Source organism: Pezoporus wallicus, unplaced genomic scaffold (genome assembly GCF_028554395.1).
Source record: "Pezoporus wallicus isolate ANWC-B61680 ecotype Strahan unplaced genomic scaffold, APGP_CSIRO_Pwel_v1 contig_6658, whole genome shotgun sequence".
In the NCBI taxonomy this organism is placed as follows: Eukaryota; Metazoa; Chordata; class Aves; order Psittaciformes; family Psittacidae; genus Pezoporus; species Pezoporus wallicus.
In genome coordinates, this window is record NW_026642312.1 from 4,380,853 (window position 1) to 4,392,977 (window position 12,125).

A 12,125-nucleotide genomic window follows, 5' to 3' on the forward strand; every position below is an offset into this window, starting at 1 on the left:
CCTGTCCTGAAGGATTTAAAGTCTAAGACTCTAGTCCTGTAATTTACAGTATATGGCATTCCTTAATCTGCATGAAATGCCAATGCAGTCAGCTACAGGACTGTGGCCTTCCTAGAGCAGAACTGAAAATTGCCTGGGAAGACCCAGCGCTCATTTATTAAATGTATCTAATATGCTTTATTTTCTTGTAAAATTGAGGCAGTGTAGGGCAGCTCCAATAACCCACCGTGACTGCCAAGTGAATCCTGTTGTGATGAGCCTCTGTAAATCCCAGAAGGTCTCCAGGATATATTTTGCTTTTCCTTTAATATGGAAATGGTTATTTACAGCCAGCAATTGCTCTGCGACATAGAGAAATGAACAACTCGCCCGTAGTTCCTGCCTTCTGACTGGACAGACAGAAGCCCTTAAAGCACTGATCTGACTAGTAGCCTAAAAACTGTCATTAATAAATAATTACTATAGTAATTATTTACTATATTTATAGTAATTATTTACTATAAATTATTACTACAGTATAGTATTATTTAGTAGTACCAACTTTACTGCAGGATAAATGTCTTGGAGAAGCCATGAACTCTGTTCATAGTGGCTAATATTGGTGAAGGCATAGCACTCTGCATGCTTTTATGCTGACAGGTCAGTGGTAGTGGAAGGGGGATTTTGCCGTATGTGGTCCAGTGTTTTATTTGTCCATTTTTAAAAGTGCAATTGCCATTCTCTGGATTGTCATCACAGTTTGACACCTGCTGAATGAGGGCTTGCTTGGAGGGGGCAAGGGGATGGTACCCTTCAGGGCTCTGAATGGCAGCCAAACCCAAAGCACTTGTTCAGCAGCAGTGTTCATGACCCAGCCCTGTGGTCCTCCAGTCTGCTCCCTCGTTTGGCTGCCTGTGTGAAAACTGCACAGTCAAGTCCCACATGCACTGCAAGTGTTTTCCTGTGTATTTTGGAATACAGAGCACATATGCACAGGAAACTCACTTTCCCAGTTGTGTAGACAAACAGTTTCTGAAGAGGAAGATCAGAATAAGCCCTATTTGTTGCTGTTGTTGTAGACAGCACCAAGTAAAATAGCTCTTGGGAATCCGCACGTTTAATTACTTAGAAGTCCACTCTACTACTTTTCTTAGTCCAGACACTATCTCAGACATCTCCCTTTCCCTCCCTCCCCCAAGCTTCACTGGAGTAACTTGTACCTCCATTGTGCCAAGCATTTGATGCAGCTATCGTGCCAAAATGAAAGTTAACTGTGTGGGTTTTTCCATTTATTCTGAATGTGCATAGCTTAAAACATAAGGAAATGAAGTGTGAGGAGGGCAAATGTCTTCATTTGTGACAGGACTTTTTGATAATCTATCATGTATTGTAGGGGTTTTTTTCTGCTCCAAAGGTGGGCGAGATGTATTGTCACATCTTAGAGCGCTTGACTATGTTTCTTTTAACACTGGGTATCATGAGATTTCTTCAAAACTGAACTGCTGCCAGCTAACCTACACTGGGGCTGTGCTTTGAGGAAACCAATTCCCCAGCAAGTGTGGGTGCTGCCTGTTGAGGGATGGCAGTTCTGCCTCTCTGTCCATCTGCCAGCCCACAGTCTGCTGTATTTCCAGCTGGGAAATAACGAGCTTCTGAACAAGGTAGCAAAATAATTGAACATATTTTGAAATAGCTAAACCATTAAAACAGCAATTTAGGAAAAAAAAAATCATGTTGGCTATCACAGCTTAGAAAGAGCAAAAAGCTCTGCATTAGCCTTTGTGCTATTTACAGGTAAGAGTCAATTCTTCTAGGTCAAGTTTACCTTCCCACCATGACCAGTGAAAAACATATAAAGCAATACATAGAGCAGCTTCAAACTATATGCATTGACTTAACTCTTCGTTTATTTTCAGCATGATGAGCAGTTATATAGTCCCTCCATAGTGTTTTTAATAAAAGCGTAGGTATAAAACCAATCACTGCTTCCTCTGAAAAAAAATCTGTGTTTACTGCAATTTACTTTGCAACATGGTCATATGTTGTTTTTCATTCACTCTATGCATATATATATATGAAAGAATACTTCTTCTCTTACTAGCACTTAGAAGTTATTTAACTACTGTATATATAGAAGATGAGATCTCAGAGTACTACTCATACTGTGCAGTATTATACTTTCCCTTCTATCTGCTTTTCTCCTTACCCCCACTCTAGCCTGATGTGCACAATAGCAATACTCCTTGCCAAGTCTCATTTTTGCTACCAAAATATCTCCTTTTCAGGGAGAGATAGCCAGGGTGCTGCTCTGTGTGCAGCAGCATGGGATGGGGTAAACGTTGGCAGCACTGTAACACAGTATGGAATCCATAATCTGACTCATTTGCAGAAGTGGTAATTATGCAGTTGAGCAACAAATGAAAGGGCCTGCTTTGTTCCTTAAGGCTATTTATGATGGGTTTAATCACAGCTGCAAGGGGTGGTGTACCTGCACCTGAAGCAATGCCCCCCAGGGGAGTCCCAGTCAGGTCAGACTGAATTCTTACCCCACCTCTGCTGCCCAGCTGCACTGCTGCCTTCAGCATGCCCTGCTGTCTCTGTGTCTCCACTCTCTGTTTGTCAAGTAAAATTAATTGCAATCAGATTTTCCTTCCTGCTACCAAGATTAGAAGGGTAAAGCCAAGCGTGTCTGTGAGGGACTCGGGTGGCAAGTTGTAAACTATTTTCCTGGGTTTGTGGAAGTCCCTTTTTAGCAACGCGTGGTCAGGCAGGAAAGTCCATGATCTCCCATTGTCCCTTCTCCATTTGGGAAAGCACAGGCATAATCTCCTTAGCTAATCTGTGCTGTTGCACCTTCACATTTTACCTGTACGGTGTTTTTCAGAGGAGTAATGAAACCTGTCACAGGGGAACACAAGAAAGAACCCTGCACCGATGCCGGCACAGAGGAGCAACGCTGTGATCCTCCTTATTGCCTACAAATCACAAACTGTGAAATGGAGAAAGGAGAATTGACAGGGGCTTGCCACAGAATGCTTTTACTGTCTTAAGGCTTTCAATGAGGAAAAAAAGCATGCCCAAGTGATTCAAAGCATTGCTTTCTTTTTCCATAAGATTCTTCCCTGATGCTGCTTCCAGGTTTCTATAAGAGAAGATTTTTGGTGATGGCTTTTTCCCATTTTGGGATTTTTCTCTCACACTTAGCGGTTCTCTGACCCCCTTAACACAAGAACAACGATGTTAGTTACCTGGATAATGCTATCTTCTGAAGTTCAAACACAGATACAAAGATATCGTGCTCTGACCACCGGATCAAAGCAAGGGCTTCCATGCATAGCCTGAGCACATGAAGCCTCGCTGTCCCATTAACATGTGTATTATTGTTGGTCACCAGAGAGGTGACACAAACTCCAGGATGATATCTGCCTGAGCACGGGAGTAAACATTGCCAGTTTATTATTTAGTTAATCTGTACCTACAAGCTTCTGACACTAGAGTTTCCACAGCTTCTCTGACATGAGTTTATTCCAGATCACTTTCATTTTGTAGGGACAGCATTCAGTCTAAGCATATACCTCCTAAAGGGGCCTTACAAGTGTTCAGTAAAATATAAGGAGTACTTGCAGGATTACTTATAGTTCTTATTCACTAGTATTCTGTTCATACAGTCCTGTGTAGTGCTCACCTGTTGCACAGCAGTCTGCCACAGGCTTGTGTTCAGTTTATGGTGCACTGTAATTCCCAGACCCTTTTCTCCAACACTTCCTATATATACAGTCCCAGTTTGTACTCATGATATTGATTGTTCCTGCCAAAGGTTGTGCTTTGCACTTGTCTTGACAAAATTTCATCCTCGTTTCTTTTTCAGTCTGTTTCTCCAACTTGTCAACTTTAAATTCAAATCCTGCCACTGGTATATTTGGGAGAAGGAGCTGAAACAGTGATGTACTGAGTGTGGTGAGCATGATCACAGTAACCTCATATCCTTAGGAAACTAGTAAAAAATGCAATGAGAATTCAAGATTTGGCACGTTGCACTAACCATCCTGCGTTTGCTGTAGAAGGGAAAAATAGTGACTACAAACTTCGTTCAAAATTCCAAAAATTCATCCTTTGGCACAGCCAGTCATAGTAGAATCCTGCTGCTGCCCATGCAGCCCAAGGCTCCCCCAAGGATGTCAGAACACCCAGAATTTGGCAGGGTGTGCCCAGACATGCTCCAGCACATGTTGTCAGCATGTGTCTCTTCCTACTGATTTGAAGTCACTGAAACTACAAAGCAAGGTCTGTTTGAAGCGAAGTGTGCACTTGTTACTTTGCTGGACAAGAGCCTTAATCTTCAGATGAAGTGTGAATACAGAAATCCAAGTAAAATCAACCAGATTTTTCTACCTCCTAATAAGAAGGATAAACCAAGCATTTCTTGGTTTCACACCTATACTGGGCTGACAGGACGAGCACTATTGGTGTTTAAGTGAACAGCAATGCATGCTTTCCATAAAGGCACTCATGGTCAGTATGCAGAATAAGGAGATTGTACTTTTCAGTCTTGTTTTCAGTAGATTATTGCCTAATTTACTGGCAGACTTGGATATTTGACAGTGACTACAGTATTTAGCAGCAGCTATTTTGGCCTATTTGTTTGGAAGCCTCTAATAGCTTAGTCTGGTTGAGCTCATTTCAGAGCTTCCTGTAAATGTGGGACCATCTGTTATCCACCTCACTTTTTTTTTCTTTACTTGATTGGTTTCACACAGACCCTGTAGTTCATTTTAAATTAGGGTTGTTTGCAGAAAATCAAACTGCAGTTGTTCCCCCCTCCCTAATTACATTGAAAACATCCCATGATGAAGAACATTGTTGAATTTACAAGGCTTTGTGGAAAAGAGGTGGGGTGTGTGTGATTTTCTCCAAAGCTGGAAGGCTTCTGCAGGTAAGCCTGTAAAACCTGCAGAAGGCAGAAATGATTACAAGACTTTACTGCCATCCTACCAGGTGACCTCTGGTATTTATTCAGCTAGACAGAACAGCTGAAAATAGTGAGACTCATACTGCTCATCTTTTACGCCTATATGCACACACATTCATACATATGTATAAATGCACAGTATTCACCTTTAAAATATATACATAAATAATATTATATATAAAAAAAAACTTATTTCCTTGGAGATTTTCTCTTTTATTTAAGAAGCTCTGGCTTCCTTCTCATACAGGTCATGAGCAAGGCTGGAGAAATGTAAGGGAAACAAAAAGATATTAGAAAATTCCTCTTGAAAAACCTCTCCAGGCACATGAACCTGGGGGGGCCTGGTTTGTTTCTGAGACTTTTTTTATGATCTCAGACTCTGAGCAAGAGCTAGAGAATGTCGGACTGGGGAATTGCTACTGTGGGGAAGATCTTCAGAAGCAATACTTCAGAAACAAAAAGCAATGCCAAGCTGAAGGAACCTTGCCTTTCATCTATTGTCATTTTGTCATAACGAAAAGAGCCCTGTGAAATCCTCTGGGCTTAAACAATTCACATTTCAGACTGAGGAGGAAAACAAAATACCAGGGAGAAGGTGACAAGTTCCAATATCCTCTGTGTTGTCTGAAATAATGTTGCAATAGGCCTAACCATCAACAAGCACAGGAGTGATCTTAACTTGAAATGTTAGACTTTTAAAGCACAAAAGGTCCACTCACTGGCTGCAGGAAATGGGGCATTTGCAGAATTGCTTATGGCATGTTACTGCTGTGGGATTTGTCCAAGTACAGCTATTCTGTCTGTCCCATGGTGCGTTCAGTCTGAGCCTGGCACAAGCTCCTCCAGTTGAAATCTTCTTGTGTACCTTTTTCATAGCCACAGAGAGGAAAAAAAACAGGAAAATGGAAATGTCATTAAATCATAGAATAGTTAGGGTTGGAAAGGACCTTAAGATCATCTAGTTCCAACCCCCCTGCCATGGGCAGGGACACCTCACACTAAACCATGCCACCCAAGGCTCTGTCCAACCTGGTCTTGAACACCACCAGGGATGGAGCATTCACAACCTCCCTGGGCAACCCATTCCAGTGCCTCACCACCCTCACAGTAAAGAATTTCTTCCTTATATCCAATCTAAACTTCCCCTGTTTAAGTTTTAACCCGTTACCCCTTATCCTGTCACTCCAGTCCCTAATGAAGAGTCCCTCCCCAGCATCCTTATAGGCCCCCTTCAGATACTGGAAGGCTGCTATGAGGTCAGCCTGGAAGCACTTCCATTTTGGCCGGGAGTAGGGCACTGCATGGCTCAGGCTGGCTGGGAAGCCTTGGAAGAGCTTCTGAGTCTCTCCTGCCCACCCTCTTACAGCCAGACTGTAGGTACCTGCTGCAGCCATGGCCTCTGCCATCCTTGTCTGCTTCTGGAGCCTGTGCAGGGCTCCTGGGACAGCGGAAGAGTGAGAGGAGAGCTGATGGGATAGGGACGGTTTCCAGGGTCCCTTATGGGGCTGGCAAAGAAAACCCCAAATACAATGGAAAGAGCCGGGTGAAGGACATGCTCCAGGTTTGTACTGGGAGAAGGATGATGGCTACCCCAGTGATGTTAAGACCAGGCCCCTCCAGAAGCTGAGGAAAGTGGTTGTGCAGCTGTTCCATTAGAGACATCACTGCATCCATGTTGCTATGCTTTTCCCAGGCAGTGAGGCATAAATCTGCTGCCTGCAGCAGTCAGGGATGGGACGAAGAAGAGCTGGGGTCCCAAGACAAAGCCATGGGTGTTTTGTTTGAGGAAAGGGAACACCTCTGTGCACCCTGTGCCACCAGCTGGTGCTGCAGGCCTTCACAGTAGTTTTCACAGTCCCATCTGGTGTCAGGCTGTGGCAAGGGAAGCATTCCCAGAGCTGTTCCCGTCCCAAAACTTCCCTCTGCTCTCCTCTCTGTGCATAACAGAAACCACTTCTCTGCCAAAGCCTCCTGAGGTGCCTGGTGAATTCCACCACCCCTTGCCCTTTGCAGCTGCGGAGGGCAGCTGGGATTTCTAAGAAGGGATCGATTGGCATTTGGCTCTTTTGCTACGTATCACTTACTGGGTGAAACTGGTGGTAACCTTCTCATTTATCAGCACGAGCAGGCTGTGAGCAGCGACAAACCGCAGGTGCAACCTGAAGCATGGTTCTACACCACAGGCTCGTGTGGTAGAAAACCACACCGACCCTTGTTAATCAGGCTTGTTTTCTATCAGCAAGAAGAGCCACAGCTAAGGCTTGTTTTAGGAACTGTGTGTTTACAACTTGCTGCACTGCTGCTCCTGCAGATCCCAGTGTGAGGAGACAGAAGAGGTAGCCAGGGAGCTCTTTGCTTCTCGCCCTGCAGCTGCTGCCTGGGTGATAGCACCTGAGCAATCCCAGGAGGAACCAGGGGTAAGTGCAGGTATCAGGGAATGTGATCCTGAATCTTCAGCTCTGAGGTTTATGTCTGCAACCAGAAAACAAAGCCTGGTTTGCAGGACCTCACGTTTTTCAGTGGTATGCAGTAGTAGCTGCTTTTTTCCAATACTGAGTGAGGAACTTTAAGAGGAGTGATGACACTGCTATACCTTGCACGAGCATCTGGTTTAAATCAGCGTTGCTACTTGGTTCCTCATCTGGTTTCCTATGTAGCCCCCTACAGCCTAGGAAAGGCAAGACCGAGTTAAAACATCCTGACTTCCCTGACTGCATCTCCATTCCTGTTAAGACATGTGACTATCCTTCCTCTTACTTTAGCAAGAAGGGGGAGTCTTCCAGGCTTGCAGAACAGCTCCAAATCCTCCCAAGGCAGCCACAGAGACTTTCGGAAGGAATCCTTCCAGCCGTGGGCTGTTGCTTATCCTACTTGTAATCACAGCCGTACCCATCAAGACTCTGCTGCCGGAGACAGGAATAGATCAGAGTAATCCTGTTGACCAGCAGCCTTATAGATAGTTCTGTAATTCACAGCCGTGTGCATGACATATTAATTCAGCTCCTTCTGCCGGGGCACTGCCACATACAATATGTATGGGTGCAATCTGCTTCCCACCCACCAAGGCACTGCTGTTCTCCATCCACGCTGCAGACCTGAGAGGTGTCTGCACCCTCAGCTACAAATCTGGCTTTTCCTACATTTGAGTTTGCAGCTTAAATGACGTAGTCTTAAAGCAGCTCTTTTCACACAGCTTACGACTCTGTATGTACCAGGTGGACCCTGGATTGATTACTGACATGCTCTCGCTTTGCTAACAGCTTTTGCTGATGTGAATGGGGCTGTTGTCTTAAGATATGTCCTATTAGTGTTTCTATATCGCTTCTGCTGTGGTGGGTGGGAGATGTATCTGAGGTGAGACACTTCATTGCACAGTGCGTTTGACAGACATGAAGAACAGCACATGCGAAGTTCTGCCTCAGTGTCTGGATATAAACAACTGTTAAAGGAAAACAAGCTTATTCTTCATGCACACTTGTGTGCCAGGGTGCTGTGTGCACTAGAATGGAAGACAACTGGTGAAGTGGGTGAGGGGGGGTGCTTTTCCTTTCCACTGCAGTCAGTGCCTTGTTGTGAGAGACAAAGTGTATGCTAGGGGATGTGCAAAAAGGTGGTTCAGAACTGCAAAAGTAACAATGGGCTGAGCAAAACGGGGTGTTTTGCTTGGCTGGGAACATTTCTTGTTTGGAGGTAAAAGTGTAGCAGCACAGTGGAGCGGCTCCTGCTTTTCACTGAAGAGGTGAGGTGACTGCAAAACATGTAAAATGGCATTTACATGCCATGATCTGACTGGGAAGGAAATGGGTAATGCTTGCAAAGAAGTAACGGAGGATAGAAGGAAGCCCACACTGAGGAAGAGAGGGATGTGGAGATCACAGTGTGTGTATGGTGAGCGCAGTACTTTAGCTGCAATCTTGCAATGACTTGTATGAGTACAGTCAAGAGAAACTGCGCAGGACATGGATTTTGATGCTGTAATTCAGGCACGCACACACACCTGAGGACCATTTCTGACCACAGGGAAGCAACACTTCTGTTTTATGTCTCAGCCAAGAGGCTGAGCTTCCAAATGTGATGCCGCTGGGGTGCACTTTTAGTGCTGAGCTGATGAAATACCATCACTGATGAGCTCAGCAAACACAGTGATCTTGAATTATGAGCCCCTGTGAGAGCTGAAGCCACACTGTGCTTTCCCTATTGGCAACTATTGAGCGGGATCTCCATTTCTCCTGTGCTTGCTTTCTCTTTCTCCCCCCTCCATGTGCTTGGGAAGCCTGAGATGGTGTGACCATCTGAGCATACGCCAAACTCTTCAAAGGGCATCTCTAATCTCCTGTGCTAATCCTCCTGCAAGAGGAAGGATGCTTGTAGGCAGCACTTGCAAATCCACACCCAGAATATTAAGCTTGTTATAAAACCTGGCCTGTTGTTGTGTCTGTTGACTCTTGTTTCCAAAGAAATCATTGCAGGTGAGTAAGTTTCTCCTTCCTGTCCATTAACCTGAAATGTTGCTTCAGGTTAAAGTAATACTGCTGTTTTCACACACCCTTATGAGAAGAAATGGCTAGGGACAGCTATCATTGTTCACTGTGCTAACAGTGCTAAACATTATAGGCCACATTCTCAAAGTGACCTCTAAAGCTGCACAAGACTGCATATGTAGCAAAAGCAGGTGGCTTGATCCATGTGTCCAGACATGGGCTGCTGACCCCATGCATGGGGCATACACAGGGCCCCCAGGAGAAGGGCTGAAGTTCCCTGTACCGACACAGAGTGGGGCACATGCCCACATGGCAAATGCAAGGGGGCTTCAGCACCAACTGAAACACACAGTTGACACATGAGTTCGGTGTTGCTCTGAAGCTTTAGAAGTGGTGCAAGTGCAGAGTGCGCAGTAAGGTCTGTGCTGTTTCAGCTCCCTGTTGCCTTGCCCTATGTTGTGGTTCATCTGCCGGAGTGTGGAAGAGCTCCAGCTGGCTGTGGTGCAGTGGTGCAGGGCTGGGACTTGGCTGGCTCGCCTGGAAGCATTGAGGTGCTTCAGAGGTTGCAGGTGGCACAAAGGGAGGGGATGGCATCTGTCCCTGGAAGGCACATCCACATGTCCCATTGACACAGGGATGGGTGGGCACCAAGGGGGTGGCCTGCTCCAGCTGATCTTTGGCAGGTGATAAGCTGGGCAGGCTCCCCATATTAACACACACCAGGCAGGGGCCACAGCAATGCAAGGACAAAGGTCTGTCGCAAAGCTGGGACAGCAACTCAGGAAGCAGCATTCATCTGCTGCTGAGCCTTAGATGCACTCACAGAGGGAGGAAGATGTAATTTGGCTAACACCTTTCAGCCACATAACAAATTAACACACACTTAATTCATTAGCTTTTACCCTGGGGTGGGGACCTATTACTGTGGAAAATGAAGCAGAGGCAATAAAAGCATGTATTTTTGGAGGTGGCCACATGTTACCTGCTGTCCTCTGCCCACTGGGCACTCAGACCCTGCTCTCAGACCTTCCCAGAGAAGCAGCACTGCTAAGTGACCACCTATGATGAACACACCCAGCACCTTCATAGAAAATCCTGGATACAACATGGACCCAGGAGGCCCTGATCCAGCCTCCCTCATGTCTCTCCCAGGCCCAGTACCCTTGCCCTCATGAGGAAGCTTTTGGGGCTGCAGCCTGAGGCTATGTGCAGTGCAGAGTACCTGTGGGTATTGCCAGAAGGGATGTGCATTTATACTGGATTACTCCTGATGTCAGACTGCTTCTTTGTCAGCATCAGCTGCTGACCTTGGTGAGAGCTTTTTACAGCCCGGGTCACAGAGCACGGCAGCTTGCTGCATGATGCATGGCTCTGCACAGTGGGCTCTCTCACTAGCAGGGAGCTAACTCCTGATGGGACAGCTCTGCTCAGCAGCTAAGGCAAAACCCAAGCTCCTGGCTGGGACGCATTACACAACCTCACCTCAAGCACTCATCTGGAAAGATTCCCTAAGAGGACTGACACAGGGAAACAGCAAGCAAATGAGTAAATTCTTATCTATCAATTTCAAGCAGACATCAACTGGAAATCAATTGGACATCAATAGTGTGCTTTTAGAAGAAAACCCCAGGCTCTTCTGTGCTTCCTTGGCAATGAGCACAAGCAGCCTCATGCTGGGAGGATCTTCGTGCCTGTGACATGCAGGGCACGGGCACAGCAAAGACAAGCAGGGTCTGAGTCACTAGTCAAAAGTCACCAGTCTCCACAGTTATGGAGCCCTGGCCACACTTTGGTCTACCTGGTTTCCACCTCGGTGGTATTTGTGACAAAAAGTGTGGAAGAGGTTCTCATTCTTCACAGGGATTATGCTTAATCACAGAGGGTGTTAAATAAATGAATATGCTCAAAGCCAAAGGAGACTGTGCCTATCCAAGGCGATTAACAACCCAGGAGGAAATGGCAAAGAAAGGGCAGAAGGAGCATGCAAAGGACTGAGAATCACAGTGCAGCAACTGTGAAGGTGTTATGGCTTAAACAGAAAGATCCGTGCAAGCTCAAAACCACATATACTAAAATCCCATTGTGCAAGAGGACACTGGGTTTATTTCTGCCTGTTTAATGGTGAATTCCCAGCTCTGTCAAGTGAGAATGTTTTACATCAGTATTCCTGCAGCGGTACGTCTTCTCACTATGTTTAAGCACAGATGGTTATGTAGCTTCCATAGAAATCTGTCATGTGGGGTCAACACCAAGCTTTCAATTGCTTTATCTTTAAAGATAAGGATGATACCAACCTGATAAACTGATCTAAATCTGCTAAATCTATGAGACATCACATAGAGATAAAGAAAGAGGAATCAATAAGGCATTAACAGATGTTGGAATTGCCACCTGTATATCAGTTTGGAACTGTCCCCTGTACTGCAGTTCATAAAATACACCTTAGGCTGCAGTTGTTAACTGGACTAACATACAAAAGAGTAAAGATCCAGGAGCCAAGGACTTGTAGCAGGCTCTGAGTGATACACAGCTGAAGGAATAAATCAGCTGCACTCCCCCAGCAGAGGTCTGAGCAGTCTCTTGACTTCCCTGGTTGCCATCAGCACCTGTACTGCTCCAGACCAGGGCTTTGAGATGAGCCGGAATTAAACTAGAACTTGGAGAGCAAATGATGAAAATAAACTCTGGTCTAGGGT